This window comes from Moschus berezovskii, chromosome 16 (assembly GCF_049115385.1).
Source record: "Moschus berezovskii isolate FMDL1 chromosome 16, NW_MosBer_1.0, whole genome shotgun sequence".
NCBI classification, from domain to species: Eukaryota; Metazoa; Chordata; class Mammalia; order Artiodactyla; family Moschidae; genus Moschus; species Moschus berezovskii.
This window is the reverse complement of record NC_142475.1, coordinates 17,738,040-17,756,184: the sequence shown is the minus strand read 5'-3', so window position 1 is coordinate 17,756,184 and position 18,145 is coordinate 17,738,040. Positions and strand designations below refer to the sequence as shown.

Genomic DNA, 18,145 nt, shown 5'->3' with positions numbered 1-18,145 from the left:
ATAGATTAGAAAATTACTCCTCTGTCCATCATCATTTGTCTAACTTATTAAAATTAATAGGCAGCATTGGAAAATACATTTGACACCTGAAACCGAGTCACTCTGGGCCTTGGGAGAAAGCCCTGTGCGTCATGGGTTTCGATGCTGTCGGAAGGGAAGAAAGTCGTTGCTGCTTTCTTCCCCTCTGCACCAGAAAGGAAGGGCCAACAAATGCACAGCTGCCTCTCAGCAAAGTGATAAAGCCCAGGGCAGCCTGCCCTCCTGACCTGGGGAGCCTCTGCTAGCTCCGTTGCCAGCAAGTCATTCTCAGAAAGCCCCAAAGCACTCAGGGATTTGGGAACAGGGCTTTCCTCACCAGGAACACTCAAGCAGGAAGTTAGCCTTCCTCACAGGCTGCCCTGCTTGGCTTCCTGATTCTACAAGAGGGAGAGGGAAGAAAATGCAACAGAAGAACACTAATCAAGAAGAAAAACAACAGCACAGCAAGCGACAGTGTCGCAGTAGCACAGTGATTTGAGTGTGCGAGAGATGTAGTCTTATTTGACATTTATCCGCCAAGTGTTGACAAAATCGTTTGGAAACTTCTCTGGGGTTCTTCTGCTTGGGCACAGGTGCTGGGGATGGGAGAAGAAGGGCTAGTGGTAAGAGAAGAGCCCAGAGAGGTAACACCTAGAAGACCAGCAGGCTGGACGCTGTGACACCACCATCAGAGAGAGGCTTGCAAGGGCTTGGTATCTGCAGGGCACGTGGTCTGGGCATGGCCAGAGAAAAACATAGCTCACTGGGACATCCAGAGATGAGCTTGAGACCTAATTAAAGTTACAGACTGAACCTTGCATGCCTGCATGCTTAGTCCCTCAGTCGTGTCTGACTCTTTGCAACCCCATGGACTGTAGCCCACCAGGCTTCTCTGTCCGTGGAATGCTCCAGGAAAGAATACTGAAGTGGGTAGCCATTCCCTTTTCCATACAGTGGAATACTATTCAACCTTAAAAAGGAAGGAAATTCTGCAATATACTACCACATGGATGAAGCTTGAGGACGATACACTAACTGAAATTAGGGGAAAATGTCAAGTTATTATTTAATGGGCATAGAAAAGATGGAAAGAGTTATGGGGCTGGATGGTGGTAATGGCTTTACAGCAATGTCAATGGTTCAATACCATTGAACCATGCCTTAAAAATGGTTAAATGGTTAGGATGGTAAATTCCATGCTGTGTGTATTTTACCACAGTTTTAAAAAAACAATTTTTAAAACTCAATTGACTGTAAATATGAGTATTTACTTGTGGACTCCCAGTCCTATTCCAATGATCTGTATGTCTCCTAAGCCAATACCACACTCTCTTGAATACTGTGGCTTTGTAGTAAGCTTTGAAGTTGGGAGGCATGAATCATCCAACTTTGTTTTTCTTTTCCAAGGTTGTTTTGACTATTCTGTGTCCCTTGAATTTCCATATGGATTTTAGGATCAGTTTATCAGTATCTGTAAAATGGCAGCTGGGATTATGGAGGGATTACACTGAATCTCCCAATTCCCTATATCTGAATTGTAGATTATATCTAGAATGATCGGTTTGGGAGTATTAGAAACATATTTTTAAGTTAACAAACTAAAAAGATTAGCCACTCCCCACTCCCCACCCCCTGTCACCCTCACCCTTCAACTCCTGCTCTGCCTCAAGCTCTGTCATTTGAAGTTGCATGGCTTTGGGCCTCTCTGAGCCCAATTCTTAAATCTACTAACAAAAGAAAATAGTGCTTACCTCAGAGATTGCCAAATAATTAAGTGAGGCAATCTACTTGAAAGCACTTTAAGGACGACAAAATACTGTGAAGACTAGAGGTGTGATTAAATCTATTTTTATAGTGCTTATAAACTGAAAAATAGATTAAAACTTACACATTGAAAACAAATACTTACTGTCCCTTCCAAGCTGGTCATCTTGAGAGATTATGCCTTTATTCTGATAATGCTACATTGCTTGAAATATTTCTTTCAGTAAGTCTTTTACATTTCACCTTTATTAATTTAATAAATCCTTTATTTAATTGAACACAAATATTTTAAAACAAATTAATACATATAACTTACTTTTTTAAGGATCAAATTTGTATATCAAAATACATCTGTATTGATATACTTGTTTAGAAAACAAGAAACTCAAGGATTAAAAAATAGAAACTAGAAATAACTATATAATTTTTGTCTTCTAATACAAATGGTGAGTTCAGGTTATTATAATTTCACATTAGCTGCTCATCCCTAACTTCATTACAATATGCATCACATTACTTTGCAAATCCTCAGTGATGGCAAATCATTGCAAACTACTGGTTTTGAAAGCAAATTTTATTTCTTAAAATGATCAGAGTCACTGGGAGTCAAGTCTGATGGCTCCATGAAGAAAGTGATCAGTCTGGGTATTTTCAGGAATGAAGTGTTACTACCAACTAATAATTTTTTTCCTGAATTAATACTTCGAAATTTGTGTGCTAAAATGACAGTTGTCCTACAAAGAAGTCCCTGGCCTGGGCAGCAACCTATTTGTGACATGATATACTGATTGAGAAAATAATGATGTCATTCCCCAGCTATGACTGGGAAGCATGTCAGTTGCTTCCCCTCCTTCCTCACCCCTTACCCATTCCCTGGAACATGGTTTTTCAACGTTGCACTGCTGACTTTGGGGTCAGGTAATGCTTTGTTGTTTGGGCTGCTCCCTGTGCATTTTAGGATGCTTAGCAGCATCCCCGGCTGCCACTAGATGCCAACCACAACCCCCCCCATCATAACCATCAAAAAGGCCTCCAGACAATGCCAAAGGGACTGTCGCAGGCAAAATCACCCCTGGCTGAGAACCACGACCCATGAGTATATCCTAGATGTTTGGACTTCCATTGCTTCAAGGGATAGATTTTAAATACCTAAAGTCTAGGCCAAGAACCTCAAATGCAAATGCTTCCAGGAGCAGGCAGGTCATTTATATTGCTGAGGTAGACCAGATGTTAAAAAAATGATGTCACCACAAAATTGGGCAGAAATTAACACAATTTTATAAAGCAATTATCCTTTGATTAAAAAACAAATAAAATTTAAAAAACAATGCACATACTAGTACAAGAAATATTTCACTTTCCTCTTCACTGTAAGATAAGAAATAGGGCAAGTGTGATGAGTAGGCCACTAAATGGTCAACCCCAGTGTTGTGAAGCAATAGAGACTGGTAAGGCTAGTGAGCTAGAGTCCATGCCCAGTCTAGACAGAGGCTGTGACCAATCATTGTCATGTCATGGCCTAATATTGTAGGGCTTTCAATTTGGGGGGAAAAGTCAGAAATTAATGTTTGTGTTTGTTTATAAAATCTCTCAATTTTCCATGCATTGCTAATTAAGTCAAAATGTTTAAAAACTTGTACATGGATTATTGTGCCTGAACTCTGGCCTGAGATTTGCTTCCTTGCTTGGAGGCACAGAACTGGACTGACTTGAGGGAAGGAGATGGAAGCTGTGAGAGAAGGGAGGCAGTCTGGCTCCCAGAAGCACTTGACCCCAAGGAACTGGGTTTTGGAAAAACAGGGTCATGTCCCTCCGATTTTGAGTAGCCATTCAAAGGGAGTAATTGAATCCCTACCAAGGCTGTCTGCATGTGTGTGGGGACCAGAATATTGAGGTCCAGACAGATTAAATGACTTCTAGAGTTACTGGATTCCTGATTTTCAGCCCACTGCTTTTTCTACCACAATGTTCAACATCACAAAATATGTACTAGTCTACCTTGGACAACAGAGAATGAGATGGCTGGATGGCATCACCGACTCTATGGACATGAGTTTGGGTGAACTCTGGGAGTTTGTGATAGACAGGGAGGCCTGGCGTGCTGTGATTCATGGGGTCACAAAGAGTCGGACACGACTGAGCGACTGAACTGACTGACTGACTGACCTTGGGTATGCGTTAGTACAGTTGTTATTTATTTTTTCAGTTATCATCCTCTCAGAAGTGGGCCTTTAAAAAGCATGTTTAAAGATTGAGATATGTGTATTCATATATACAACTCATGATTTTAAAGTGTATGCTTCTGTGGTTTTTGGTATATTCACTGTGTTGTACAGCTACCACCACTTTCTAATTCCAGAACATTTCTATCACCCCAAAAGGAAACCCTGTACCTATTAGCAATTACTCCTCATTCTCCATTTCCTTCAGTCCCTGGCAAACAGTAATCTACTTGCTATCTCTATGGATGTGCCTGCTCTGGACATCTGATTAAATGGAATCATACGATACGTGACCTTTTGTGTCTGGCTTCTGTCACTTAAATATAATGTTTTCAAGGTTTATTCTTGTATCAGTCCTTCATGCCTTCTTATTTTATGGGCTTTCTATAGTGGATTTTAGACTGAAAGAAGAGTAAGGGTCTTTCCCTCTGAAGATTTTTTTCTTGGAGGTAGAACTTAGGCATATCTGATCTGGGAAATATGCAGTCCTTTTCCAGCAGGCAATTTCATTGCATGCAACCCACCACGTGGACTTAATTTCCTCCCTCTTTGTACATACTCTGTCTTCTATTCAGCTGGAGAGGCCCCATCACAGGAAGCTTGCTTTCAAATTCAGCTAGGATATTGTGAACGCCTTGTCCACTCTTTAGCAATAATGTAACTCAGGGGTGCAATCAGGCAAATGTTGCCCTGTAATTAATTCCCTTGCTGAAATATAATAAGATGTCACAGAGGAAAATTCTGCTAGACATTCTGTTAATTGTAGCTGAACATAGTCCAGGGTTACTAAGTCCATTCTTCTCAGGCTCAGTTCACCTAGCAGAGTGCTCTGCGGAATACATAGCTTGGAAGCAGATTTATTTAAGCGACAGCTATTAAATACAATTCATTCATTGACTTGTTTCAGAACTTGGGTTGGGTTGGGGGTGGGGTGAGGTGAGGTGGGGGGGCTGGACTTCCATTTGCTCTTCTTCAGCAGGAATTTGTTATGCTTTCCTTGTGTGATAAAATATCCCCCAAATGTGACGGTTCTATAAGTGGGAAAGCAGGAGTACCAGGGAATCCATTCTAAGTTGACTTATTATTTTTCATTGTATGAAAGGGTAATTTGGCTTTATTTCTTAACATTCAAGTCTCTTTTAACAGGTTATATTGGTCACTCAGAATTTTTGGATTTTGTGATTTTCTTTTTTATATTCATTACTTTCTAGAAATTCCTTACTAACTGATTTTCAAAGTTATTTCTTGGAGTAGGTGAAATGTTTCAGAAACCAGGAAGTCTTTCCTCAGCCAAGTTCATGGATAATTTGATGTGTTTTCTTAGGGAGTTTAGGTAAGATTTTATTCAGAGTATTTGAGATAGGGAGGAAGGAGATGAGCTGGAGGCAAGTCACTACTTGATGGCAGGACGCAGTGGGAAAGTCCAGCATCATTCTTCTCTAAAACATGAAGTCCTACTCATGCGTCTCACATGAACTGAGAAAGGCATGCCCTGTAGAATTTTTCTTCAGGAACTCATTGTTAAGAGGATCAAGAAGGCGTGAATACTACAAACCCATCCACTTTCATGGTGCCTGTTGTCTGGTTGACCCATCGTGTTTTTTTGCCCACCTCCAATCATGACATGGTTACTTTCTCAGCCTCTGAAGCTAGGAAAGGTCTTCTCAGGTGGCTCTAGCGGTAAATAACCCACCTGCCAATGCAGGAGATGTGAGAGATCCTGGTTTGATCTCTCGGTCAGGAAGGCCTCCTGGAGGAGAACATAGCAACCCACTCCAGTATTCTTGCCTGGAGAATCCCATGGACAGAGGAGCCTTGTAGGCTACCATCCATGGGGTCATACAGAGTTGGACACAACTAAAGCAACTTAGCCCGCAGCAGGCACGCAAGCAGCTAGGAAAGGCCATGTGACACAGTTAAATGAAGAAAGCGTTTGCTTTCTTGGTAAAAGAGGAAAATGTTGTCACTGTGACCCACTTCTCCTTTTCTTCTTTCCTTGAAAGTTGTGTAATGCCTGGAGCTACAGCAGCCTTTGGGGGCCATCATCGTGTGATGATAAGGAAAGACTGAGAGAACTGCAGAAGTATTAGCATGCCTCACTGAGCTGAGCTGATGAATCAACATCATTAACTGCCTCCTTCTGCCCTTCAGGTGTTTGGAGAAATGTAAGCCCTGTTTGTTGAAATCACTTCTAGTCAGATTTTTGCTGCTTGAGTGCACTGATCACTGGTATAAACAATTTATGGAAAGAACTTTATTATCTGCTCTTCTTTACTGATATCTCTTCTAGCATTTCTTCCTGAATATCCATCAACCTCCTCTTTTTCTCCCTCCTGAGGATTTCAGTACTAAAGTCTGTTTTCATTGTCCCCCACAGTTTCTTCTCATGAAAAGAGAGGTTTAAGTTTTCATTTTTTGCATGTGGTGGAGACAGATGTACAAAATCCATTTTGAAAGAAGTCCATTTGTGGCTAGTTTTATTTTCAAAATCTAATGTGTTTTGCTGCATCTTAGATAAGCATGTTTCCTGGGGCAGCTGCAACCCACACATGACAGAACCAGTTGATCTAGAAGCAGAAAGGGAAACAGTGACTGGTCTGGAAGCACAAAGCTATCTGACTATGGGCCTGGTTTGCACATGAAGATAATATTTTCAGAAACCCATAACCTTTAGCAACCTCAAAGGCTAAAAGCAAAGTGTGAAGTAACCAGAGGTGAAAAAAAAAAAAATGGAGCCTTATTATTGAACTTTGTTACAGTACTATACCTTTAATTTTTAAAAGAAATTTGTATTTCTTAGAAGAAAAAAAATCTCTATTTTTAATCATTTTCAAATGAATGCCTTGAATACGTGCATCTGGTCTGTTTAAGAATGTCTGAGTAGCTGACATATTGTTTTGTCTGTCAAGGATATTGTCCATTGTATCACGTAGTTTCCTGTTTATGAGGGCCCTTGGGGAATTTTTTCTGTTTGATCATAGAACTGAGAATATTTATAGCTGAGCAATAGGTTTGTTTTTATCTCACGAATTGTAGTTGATTTAATTGTCAATGGGCTGCTGATTTTTGTTTTATTGGATGCTTTAAAAAAAGCTATCTAAAATGTGTACAAGTCTCATAGCATTAGTTCCTATTTTTTAAAAAATGTTAATTAGGTCAGGTTTTGATATAAAGGGCAAGAATGACTCTGGCTAGTCATGTACCCAGTGGCTCCACTTCATGTTTCCCATTGACTCAGAGCATGCAGCGTTAACTAACATTGCATGAATTTGATTCATCACTACCACCAACTTTATGAATTTTTTACCGTAATGATAATGACCAAAGGTTAGTGGGCATTTAAATGAACAGGTCCAAATATATATAATTGCTTTAGCATCATGACTGAAGTTTATCCTTCATTCAGGTCAAGTCCAAAATGAACGCTCCTGAATAACATACAGCTCTTTTCCAGCCCATGCCCCTCACACCTCACGGCTCTGCCTGCTTTAATGTGTTGCTTTCAACAGCTGTCCTGCTGCTCAGCATCAAGCCTGCAGAAAAAGAAAGATCCTGGATGAGGGAGCCTGGGAAGATTTTATGAGGCAAGCTACTCATATTTCATTGGCCAAAAGTCAGCCCCATGGCTACACCTAACTGCAGGAGAGCTGTGAAACCAAGTCTGGCTCCGTGCCCAGGGTGAAGGGAAAGCAGGTGAGGTGCGGACCCCCTGGTCCCTGCCACAGTGAAGCATAATGAAGTGAAAGATACAGAGAGTTCTATAACCTGAAGAGGGATGGAAAATTCAATTAAATCTAATCACTTGGCGAAAAGATAGGCTACACCCCAAGGGGGACTGTAGAATTCTATGTACCCAAATCATGTGTTAAAAAATGAAAGAGGCTGTGATAAAAATAGGGTAAGGGTGAATTTGAAAGACACTCTGGGACACATGGCACACTCCCCATCTGGTGACACAGGAGGCAAAGCCAATCCAACTATGACAAGCAGTTCAGTGTGTTAACCTGCTGCTCAGATAGAATCATCCTGGAAAAAATATCCTAGTCTTATATATTTTACTGAGTCTTGTATATTTTATTGAGATGGCTTGACAGTTCTCCATAACTCCATTCTGCCTGAAATGCCTTTCTGCTCACTTTGGCTGGTTAAAGTGACTTTACTTTTTTGGAAAAAGATGTAGAAAAAGTGTACAGATGATGAAGGCAATGAAACTTGTATTATTACTTTCTTGTTAAATTTTAGGAGTAAGTTTTCTAACCATTATGATCATCAGTTTGTGTGTTATTTAAGGAGTTTGAAATGCTTAAGAGAATTTAACAAATTAACCTTGTGATTTTGTTTTGAAATGATAAACTGGTATCGATTTGTGACTTTCATTTGAAATAATTGAATATGTTCACAGTGTTTGAATGTTTAAGAGAATCCAATTTACAACCAGTATAAGTTAGTTTTTATTAGGTTTGTAAGAGTTAATTGATATATAGAAAGATTTTACTTGCTAGGTTTCATAAGTGTTGCCCTGTCAGGCATTTGAAATATCTCGAAAAACCGAATATATTAAATTTGTAAGGGTAGTTGAAAAATATTTTAGGGAATTTATTTGCATGTATAAAGGTGGCCAATTGAGGAAATCCAATCTTTTAAAATGTATAAGTTAATCGAACACTAATCAAACAACAGAAACGCAATGGTTCACATTTTTACATAAATCACTGTATTTACAAATAGAATTTATAAGTTTGATTTACAGGTTAAGTTTGAAGACTTAGTTAAAATAAAATTTTCAACTTTAATAAACTGAAGACTAGAGTAGATAGTAGTAGTTCCTTTCACTCACAAATTTCTCACATTTAAATAGATAACTGACAGGAGTAAAGAAGAGGAAAACGAGAGAGCAGTAGTCATTTAATAAAAAGCAGGACCAACAACATTTAAATTTGTTACTTTCAAAGAAAGATGTCTAAAGTAGTCAGACTCATGGATGCAGAGAGGAGAATAGTGGTTGCCAGGGACCAGGGGAAAGGGAAAGGGGAGCTGCATATCCAACTGGTATGAAGTCTCGGTTATGCAAGAACAAGTTCTCGGGCTTCCCTGCGAGTGCCATGATAAAGAATCCACCTGCCAAGGCAGGACACACGGGTTCAATCCTGGTCCAGGAGGTTCCCACATGCCATGGAGCAACTAAGCGCATGGGCCACAACTCCTGAGCCTGTGCTCCAGAGCCACTGCGCTGCAACTACTGGGCCCACGTGCACAGCTACTGAGGCCTGTATACCCTAGAGCCCGTGCTTTGCAACAAGTGAGGCAGCTGCAGTGGGAAGTCCATGCACCGCAACTAGGGAGCAGCCCCTGCCTGCCGCAACTAGAGGGAAAAAGCCCACACAGCACGGCAGACCCAGCACAGTCAAAAATAATTTTTTTTTTTAATGAGTAAGTTCCAGACACATACTGCACAACACTATGCCTGTAGTTAGCAATATTGTTTTGTGCTCTTTGCTCAAGAGGGTAGATCTTGTATTAAGTGTTCTTACCACAGTAAGAAAAAAGAAAGGATGATTTGCTTATGCTTCAGTTTTTTTTCAGTCATTTCTCTCGGTATATTGATTCGTTTCTTCATGGTAATGATATATGTTTACCATCACAAATCTACTTTTAAGGCATTTAAACATAAGAATGTTACTTTTCTGGGATTCTTAACATTCCCATTGGAAAACCAATGTTGTTTAAACCACAGAGCCCGTTATATAACTTAAGGGAGTAGGAAAGGGCATAAAATGAGGGAGGAAAGCACAAAATACCTTTGATACCTTTTCCCCAAGTACCAGGAGGTCTTTCCAGGTGATGCAGTGGTAAAGAATCCGTCTGCCAATTCAGGGTTCGATCCCTGGGTCAGGAAGATCCCCTGGAGAAGGAAATGGCAACCTGCTCCAGTATTCTTGCCTGGAGAATTTCATGGACAGAGGAGCCTGGTGGGCTACAGTCCATGGGCTCGAAAAGAGTCGGACATGACTGAGCACACACACCCCCAAGTACGAGGTGCAATACCAATATCTCAGAGGAAACTCTGGTTGGATTAGTAGGGTGAGGAAGCTTTTCATGGATCTGGGAATCCAGGCCCAGGCGTTGTTTTCAGGTAGCGGGCACTCGAGCACCATGTTGCAACTCGAGCACCATGTGCAACTCGAGTTGCACGGCGAGCACAGTTCCGTGCTGTCAGCAGTGCCCTCGGAAGATTCTTCAGGTGTTGGTGGCTGAGGTGGAAAGCAGAAGGGAGAGGTGCATGGGGAGGGTCTACAATGGAAAGTGAACCAAGGGAGTCAACTGCTGGAGAGCAGAGCCAGAGGAACACAGGGTGCCAATTACTGCAGAGCTGTGTTTCTGAGTGAGGACAGAGTTTCCATGAGGCTCACAAACAATGTAATGATGATAATGGATTTACTTTTCTTTTGAAAACAACTCCTAGAGAGAGTTAACATCAGGGTCATGAAGACCTGGACGAACCAATGCTCTCCTTGCTTTAGATAGCCTTGGCCCTGGAGTCAAACCCAAGAGTGAAGGGATTATTATGTCTCAAGGTTAATCAGCATTAAGATAATATTCTAGGATGAAATCTTCACTTTGAACATTCTTTTCATTAAGTTCTAGAGAATAATTTTCGGCTATTATGTAGTTACAGCCTCTTAGCCATGCTTTTTAAAAAACACGATCATTTTTATGACACTATGGCAGAGAAAACCAGAGAAGCCCCTGTATCCAATTTTTTAAAAATCTCCTTCAGGAACAGAACCCCTGGTTTTTCAGCTGGAGATATGGGTACTCAGACAACACACCTATGTTTCCCAGCTTCCCTTGCTAGATGTGACCCTGTGCCTAAGTTCTGACTGGTGAGATGGGGGCAGAGGTACCATGTGGCAGCACCTGGAAGTTTTCCTTACAAAGACACCCAGCATCTGCTGTTTGTGTTCTTTTCTCCAGTCCCTCCGCCAGGACCCTTCCTGGACCTTGAGGAGGTTGACCGCTCTTGGGGATGACAGAGTGCGTGACTAAGGAGTGCCTGAGGCCTTGAGGACTTTGAAGAGCCTTCCACACTAGCCCTGGATGGCCGAACTGGACTGTCACCTGAGACAAAAATAATCTCGTATTTTGTGTCAACCCCTCTTTGGGGGGTTTTCTGTTACTTGCAGTCAAACTAGTCATCAGTAAAATGAAAACTAATCATCAGTAAAAAATTTAAATGCTGTTCTATTTTCTCTCACTCACCTGTTAACATTTTTCTTCATTTTCTCTCCTCATTCATTTCATTGTCTTCACAATTTGTCAAAGACTTTCTTTTCCCAAGACCACGCTGTTTCCTAACACAGCTTTCTCCATCATTCTTGATATCCTTCTTTGATGGTGTCTCGTCTGATTAAAACATACTTGGTGGTTGAACATCTCGAGAAGTACATAGCCTCATGACTTAAACTACTCTGATAGAGATTTTTGCAGTTCAAAATTTATAGCTTATATCAGATTTACTTCCTAATTACATTCTTCTACCCAGCCAAACCAACAGTCCTTTACCTCCTCTATTCTGAGGTTCAGGAAGAAGAGCCGCGTCCACACATTGGTTTCTTCCTCTGAGGGAATTAATAATACCTGCCTGCCTCCTACCCAGTCAACAGGTATCTGTAGCATACAATTATACTCCAGGTACCAAGCTAGATGCCTGGAGTAAGCAGCCTCTCATAGCTTATGCTCTACTTTGAAACTGGATGTGAATAAGTAACTGTAAATGTGACATTGTCACAGTGGAAAACCTCTGGGACTTATGGGCACATTCACCAGGGCACCTAACCTAGGCTGGGAGGTTGAGGGTGGGATGGGGAGGGGAGTCTTCCTTGGGCAAGCAGTTTGAGCTGAGATGCAAAGGATGAATAGCAGTCAGACAGATGGAGCTGGAAGGTGAGACCTGGTCACAGGAAAGAAATAGTGGTAAGAAGGTTCAGGTAGGGAGAATGTTACCAGTTGGACCAAGAAGATGGCAGAGAAACCAGGAGTGCAGAACTACATGGGGAAGATGGAAGGACTGTGCTTAGCCTCATGGGCTGTAATAGATGGATTCTAAGGGAGTCAAAATGATAATGAAGTGTTAACATTTCTTGAGCCAGGTACCCTGCTCATCACCTTATGTGTGTCAGCTTATTATTTCCCCCAACAGCCCCAAGGTCACTATTAAATGGTGCAGACGGAATTCAAACTCAAACTCCTGGCCCCTTCCCACTATAATGTGCCTATGTAAAAGCTCTGCAGACTCCAAGGCAGTATGCCAGTGTCACATACAGAGAGTTTAGACCCAGAAGGATTCGTTTCTCCCTAATCTCTTTTGGATATTTCTATTTTTGAGGAAGGTGTTTCCCAAGACCACAGAGAATGTGGGGGGGGAAATGAAATCAGTTTCTGTTTAAAGAAACTTTTTTTAAAGGAACAAATGACTCTTGGTCAGGCTGTTTCTCTCTGGTCAACATCCTGGCAGGAAACTTCCAAGCACAAGAGACTTGAGAAGGAAGGAGTGTTTTCTTTGCCTCTAATTTGACTTCCTGTTTTGCTTTCCAAAATTTGCATAGATTTTCTTAAATACTTTTAGGAAAAAGTGGGTTGTTTTTTCCTCGTTTCCATGAGACGAAATTTTTGTTGGTAGAGATCAGCCATAGGAATTGCATGGGACCAGCTAGTTTGAGTTGCCTGGATGTAAACTCTGCCAGCTCCTCTCTGAAGGCTATTCTGTGCCCCTCCACCTGTTCACTTGGAAATACTCCTACCTCTGTGCTCTCACTCAGGCCCCACATATTCCTGAGGCACGTGGTCAAGCTTATTTGTTGATATGCCTGTTGTTCTACCAACTGTCAGCTCCTTGGAGGCAGGAACTATCTGACTCATCTGTCCATCCCAGTGCTTACCTGGCGCACGGCACATAGCAGCCACGTCATAGATGCTTATGGAGTGAAAGAGCAAACAATGACTGCTTGAAGGTTCGCAGTCTTGATGTAGTGCCTACTCTGTGACAAGCGCTACGCCTGTGGGTTGCATGCATTGTCTCATTAAAGTCCTACAAGCCTGCTATGCAGTTTCTCTTACTCCCCACTTTTCAGATAAGGCGAACCAGGGCTCAGAAAGCTAACAGTGGCGCCAGGAGTCCAGCTTAGGTGTTCTTTCCCATCACATCTCTTTGCCTCCTCCCCTAAAGTGGCAGATGGAGGAAGTCAGCAGCTCAGAGTGTTTGCTGTTCTTAGCCAGTATGGACAAGTGTTTAGAAGCTGTCTCTTATTTTGCTTTGAGGAAACTCTGGCAGGATGAAGTTGTGGAGACAATAACTGCCGTGATTTTCTGCGATCTCTCCTAGGTGAGGCAGTGTGGAGCCAGGGAAGGAAGGAGGCTGCAGGTCCACCAGGCCAGGATTTGATTCCTGGCTCTGTCCCCCGCTGTGTGACTCTGGCAAGGTGTTCAACAGCTCTGTGTCCCTTATAGAGGGATAACCACACCTCCCGCACGGGAGCGGAGAGTCCATCAGAAGTTTCAAGTAGAGGGGTCTGCACCCAGTGAGTGCTGTGTGTATACGGTAGCTGTCTTTAATGCGAAGATGCTGGAGAGTGCTGGTGTCACTGCATCGGTGGCCCTGGCTGACCCTGTCCCCTGGCTTCAGTAGACACAGGGCATCAGATCAGCTCGGTCCCCTGCCTGCAACACCCTCACCCTCACATACTCAGACGGCTTGCTCCTCCATGAGACGTCTTCCCTTACCTCCTTTAACCCAGCTGCATGGTTTGGTTGCTCTTTGCTTACTGGGTGATTGATTGGTTATTGGTTAGTTTGGTTGACTGGGATAAGGGGGATCTTGGAATCTTGACATAAGCCAGGGGTTGACAAATTAGAATCTGTAAGACAAATTTATCCCTCCCTCTGTTTTTGGCCACTAAATAACAAATGTTTTTACATTTTTAAATGGTTGAAAACATTTTTTAAGAGAATACCATTTGGGGATTTCCTGGGGGATCCAGGGGTTAAGACTTCACACTTCCAGTACAAGAGGTGTGGGTTCAATCCCTGGGCGGGGAACTAAGATCGTACATGGCACACAGCACAGCCCAAAAAAAAAAAATTTTTTTAAGAGAAAAAAAGATTAAAAGAATACCATTTTATGAAAATTACATAAAGTTCGAACTTCAATGTCCATCAAGTTCTATTGGACACAGCCATGCTCATTTGCTTACATTTTGTCTACAGCTGTTTTCTTGTTACAACAGCAGAAGTGAATAGTTTCAGCAAAGACCGTATGTGCCCTAAAGACTGAAACATTCCTATCTGGCCCTTCATTAAAAAAAAAAAAGTTTACCCATCTCTGGTATAAGCAAACAGCAGCAGAAATACCCTACCAAACCCCATCCCCTTCCCCATCTCCACCCTATCCCCCATACAGCCTCAGGTCAGAAATCCTTTCCCGTTAACAAACTGCAAATACTCCCTGAGAACTTTACAGAGTGCACACCATTCTTCACACTTTTATTTTACTGGACAGACTCACACCTGAGCTCAGTGCAGAGGAGAGAAAAAGAAAGTAGTTGTAAATGAGGAAGAGAGAGAGAGATAAAGAAGGAAAAGTGCGGGCAGTGAGAAGGGTAAGCAAATTTATAAAGAAATATGTTCCAAACAAGAAAATCCATAAAAAGCCAGGGAAAAGGAGAGGGTTAACAGATATGTGTAAATTCCCCTACTTTGTCTGCAACTGACACAATCCTATCTCCTTCAACAAGTTTTGACAAGATCGCAGCAAGAGGCAATAACATCAGTTAGAGAAAATGATTAATTGAGAAACTGTTGTTGACATAATCTGGTATTTATTCAACTAAGGAACTGACCAGCTGACAAAGACGAACTCAAAACTCCTAGTAAAATTTTGCTGTTGCAGCAAATGAGCAAAGGAGTCAGGTGCCTCTACCAGAAGTCACTGAATCCCACAAAGAAATAGTAGCAACTTCAGCAGTAAAACCTTAATGTTAAAAGATTATAATAATCAACAAGAAAAGCCTATAAGGAATAATAAGTCAAGGATATTATTTTTAAAAATAGAAATTAAAAAGTCTATACATTCACTTGATTAACATAATTCTTATTTTATTGATAGAAAGAAAAACCCCAGTGATGGTAACACAAAGAAGATCTGGTTTCATCCCTGGAGCCTATGGAACTCATGGCAAGATTTCTAGACATAGACATGTGTGTGCATGCATGCTAAGTCGCTTCAGTTGAGTTCAGTTGCTCAGTCGTGTCATGTCCAACTCTTTGTGACCCTATGAACTGTAGCCCATCAGGCTCCTCTGTCAATGGAATTCTCCAGGCAAGAATACTGGAGTGGGTTGCTGTACTCTTCTCCAGAGGATCTTCCCAACCCAGGAATCGAACCCATGTCTCTTACATCTACCTATAGTGACTGGTGGGTTCTTTACTACTAGTGCCACCTGGAAAGCCCAAGCATAAACATAGGGATTGTTAAAAAGCAGAAGAAGTATAGCGACACATTTCTACCTTTCTAAGACAAAGACCAGAGATAAAGACCCTAAAAGCACAAGTGTTTGCCAAAGTCAAGTCCCAGTGGGCTTTGTTTTCTTCCAAGTATGCACTTGATACAGAGGAGAGATTTAATCTAAATAGAATTCACTGAGGGATGTGGAAAGCTAAAGAAGTCTCATTTTCTCACCTTCAAGGAACTTGCTAGTAATAAAAGAAGATAAAAAGGAGAAAGCAGAGAAGCAAAGCAGTACAAGCAAGAAGATACATGCACTCCAGTGTTTATTGCAGCCCTGTTTACCAGACTCAGGACCTGGAAGCAACCTAAATGTCCACCAGCAAAGGAGTGAATAAAGCAAGAGTGGTACATATATCCAATAGAACATTATTCAGCCATAAAAATAATACCATTTGCAGCAACATGACAGACCTAGAAATTGTCATGCTGAGTGAAGTAACTCAGACAAAGAAAGAGGAATATTATATGATATCACTTACATGTGGAATATAAAAAATGGTACAAATGAACTTATCTACGAAACAGAAATAGAGGTGTAGAAAACAAACTTACGGTTACCAGGGAGTAAGCAGGGAAGGAAGGATAAATTGGAAGCTTGGGATTGATACATACTTATTACTGTATATAAAATAGATAACTAATAAGCACCAACTGTATAGCTCAGGGAACACCACTCAATACTCTGTAATGGCTCATACGGGAAAAGAATCAGAGTATATATATAAACGAATTCACTTTGCAGTATATCTGAAACTAACGCAGCATTGTAAATCAACTGTACCTCAATAAAAATTATTTTTAAAAAAGGCAGTACAAGCAAAAAGACGAGTACACTGCTTGCAACACTGTCCATGCCCTGGTTCATTCAGCATTTACTTGTGTTCTGGCTCTCCCAATCCTGAGGTCTTTCATCTTCCATTTAGAAGCGTTTGTTCACAAGTTTATGCAAAACCTGTTAAAGGCAACCCAGTGGTTGATTTCTATCAATTAGATAGCAAAAGGGGGAAGAGGAAAATTAACCCTTTCTAATCAGCACTTCTCCAAACTGCCAAGGTCACACAAAAAAGCAAACTGTCACAGCCATGAGAAGTTTAAGAAGCCACAACAGCTAAAGGTATCACCGTGTCATGGATGGGGTCCTGGAACGGAAACAGGATATTGGGTAAAAACAAAAGAAATTCAATTAAACTATGAACTTTGATTAATAACGTATGAATATTGATTGATTGCCACAAATCTATCACAGTAACAAGAAGATGCTAATACAGAAGAAAACTGTGTGCAGGGTCTATGGGGACTCTGTGTGCCGGCTTCACAACTTTTCTGTAAATCTAAAACTGATCTAAAAAGTAAACTTCATTTTCCCAAAGAAGGAATTATTCATTTAGTGAACATTTAGAAAATGACTCTGAGTCAGGCACTCCACCATGCATCTCACTTGAAGCCTGGAGTTCTGGTGAATTTGCATCCTCCAAACTTTCCAATTGTCTCATCACAGGAAAGGTTAAAGGAGTCATCTGTCCCCCTTGACCTTGCATTGCAATAACCAATGTCAGTGTTTTATAAAAGACAGCTAATTCACTGTAAGATTTAATGGGTGTTGCAGAGGGGAGGGCAAAAGGGGTCGTTTTTGGTTCAACAAATTTCAGAAAAATTGTTGTTTAGTCACTAAGTCGAATCCAACTCTTGTGCAACCCCATGAACTGTATAGCCTGCCAGGCTCCTCCATCCAAGGGATTTTCCAGGCAAGAATACTGGAGTGGGTTGCATTTCCTTCTCCTAGATATCTTCCTGACCCAGGGATTGAACCCTTGTCTCCTTCATTGGCAGGCCAATTCTTTACTACTGAGCTCTGAGGAAAGCCCTCAGAAAAATTAGATTAAAGCAAATAAACACATTTGTTTATAGAACCTCTCAGAGCCTTGATTTTGTTTATGCATATTGTAGCCATCCAAAAAAAAAAAAAAATCTATATAATGCAGCATGTCCCCAACTTATTTGACTGTGAAACTTTCTTATTGCAGAACCCTTTTGGGGACTAACTTCCTCCTGATCATACTTTGGAAAACACTGTGCAACCTAAAAAGAAGACTAAAATAGATGAAAACTGCTAAAGGAAACTATTGCCTAGAAAATCCCATGGATGGAGGAGCCTAGTAGGCTGCAGTCCGTGGGGTCACTAAGGGTCGGACACGACTGAGCGACTTCACTTTTACTTTTCACTTTCACACATTGGAGAAGAAAATGGCAACCCACTCCCGTGTTCTTGCCTGGAGAATCCCAGGGACAGGGGAGCCTGGTGGGCTTCCGTCAAGGGGTCACACAGAGTCGGACACGACTAAAGTGACTTAGCAGCAGCAGTAGCAGCAGCAGCAGCTAAAGTAAAGGCTTGGTACAGTGAATTTAAAACAAACACAATGAAAATGATCTCATTAGTCATTACTGATTTTTAACTGGTTGCCTCAGGGATCTCAAGAGCCCAAAATTTTGCCAAACTAATTGCTGAAAAAATTTTTTATGCTCAAGGCCTTAAAGAAGAGCCTAATGGACTGTGTATCTTGTTAAATGTAACTGCATG

The 18,145-nt window shown here is 41.4% G+C and overlaps 2 long non-coding RNA genes across 2 annotated transcripts in view; both read left to right on the top strand.

Annotated features, from left to right (window-relative positions):
- The window catches only part of LOC148775219 (uncharacterized), a 65,959-nt gene extending 48,565 nt beyond the window's left edge, over nucleotides 1-17,394 (top strand). The window contains exon 3 of the long non-coding RNA XR_016039299.1: nucleotides 15,166-17,394. This is a non-coding gene — a long non-coding RNA (uncharacterized LOC148775219). The remainder of the gene's footprint in view (nucleotides 1-15,165) is intronic.
- LOC148775220 (uncharacterized) lies at nucleotides 6,026-11,213 on the top strand. The gene is made up of 3 exons (XR_016039298.1): nucleotides 6,026-6,169; nucleotides 7,514-7,697; nucleotides 10,980-11,213. It is a non-coding gene; the product is annotated as an uncharacterized LOC148775220 (long non-coding RNA).
- Nucleotides 17,395-18,145: the final 751 nt, after the last annotated feature.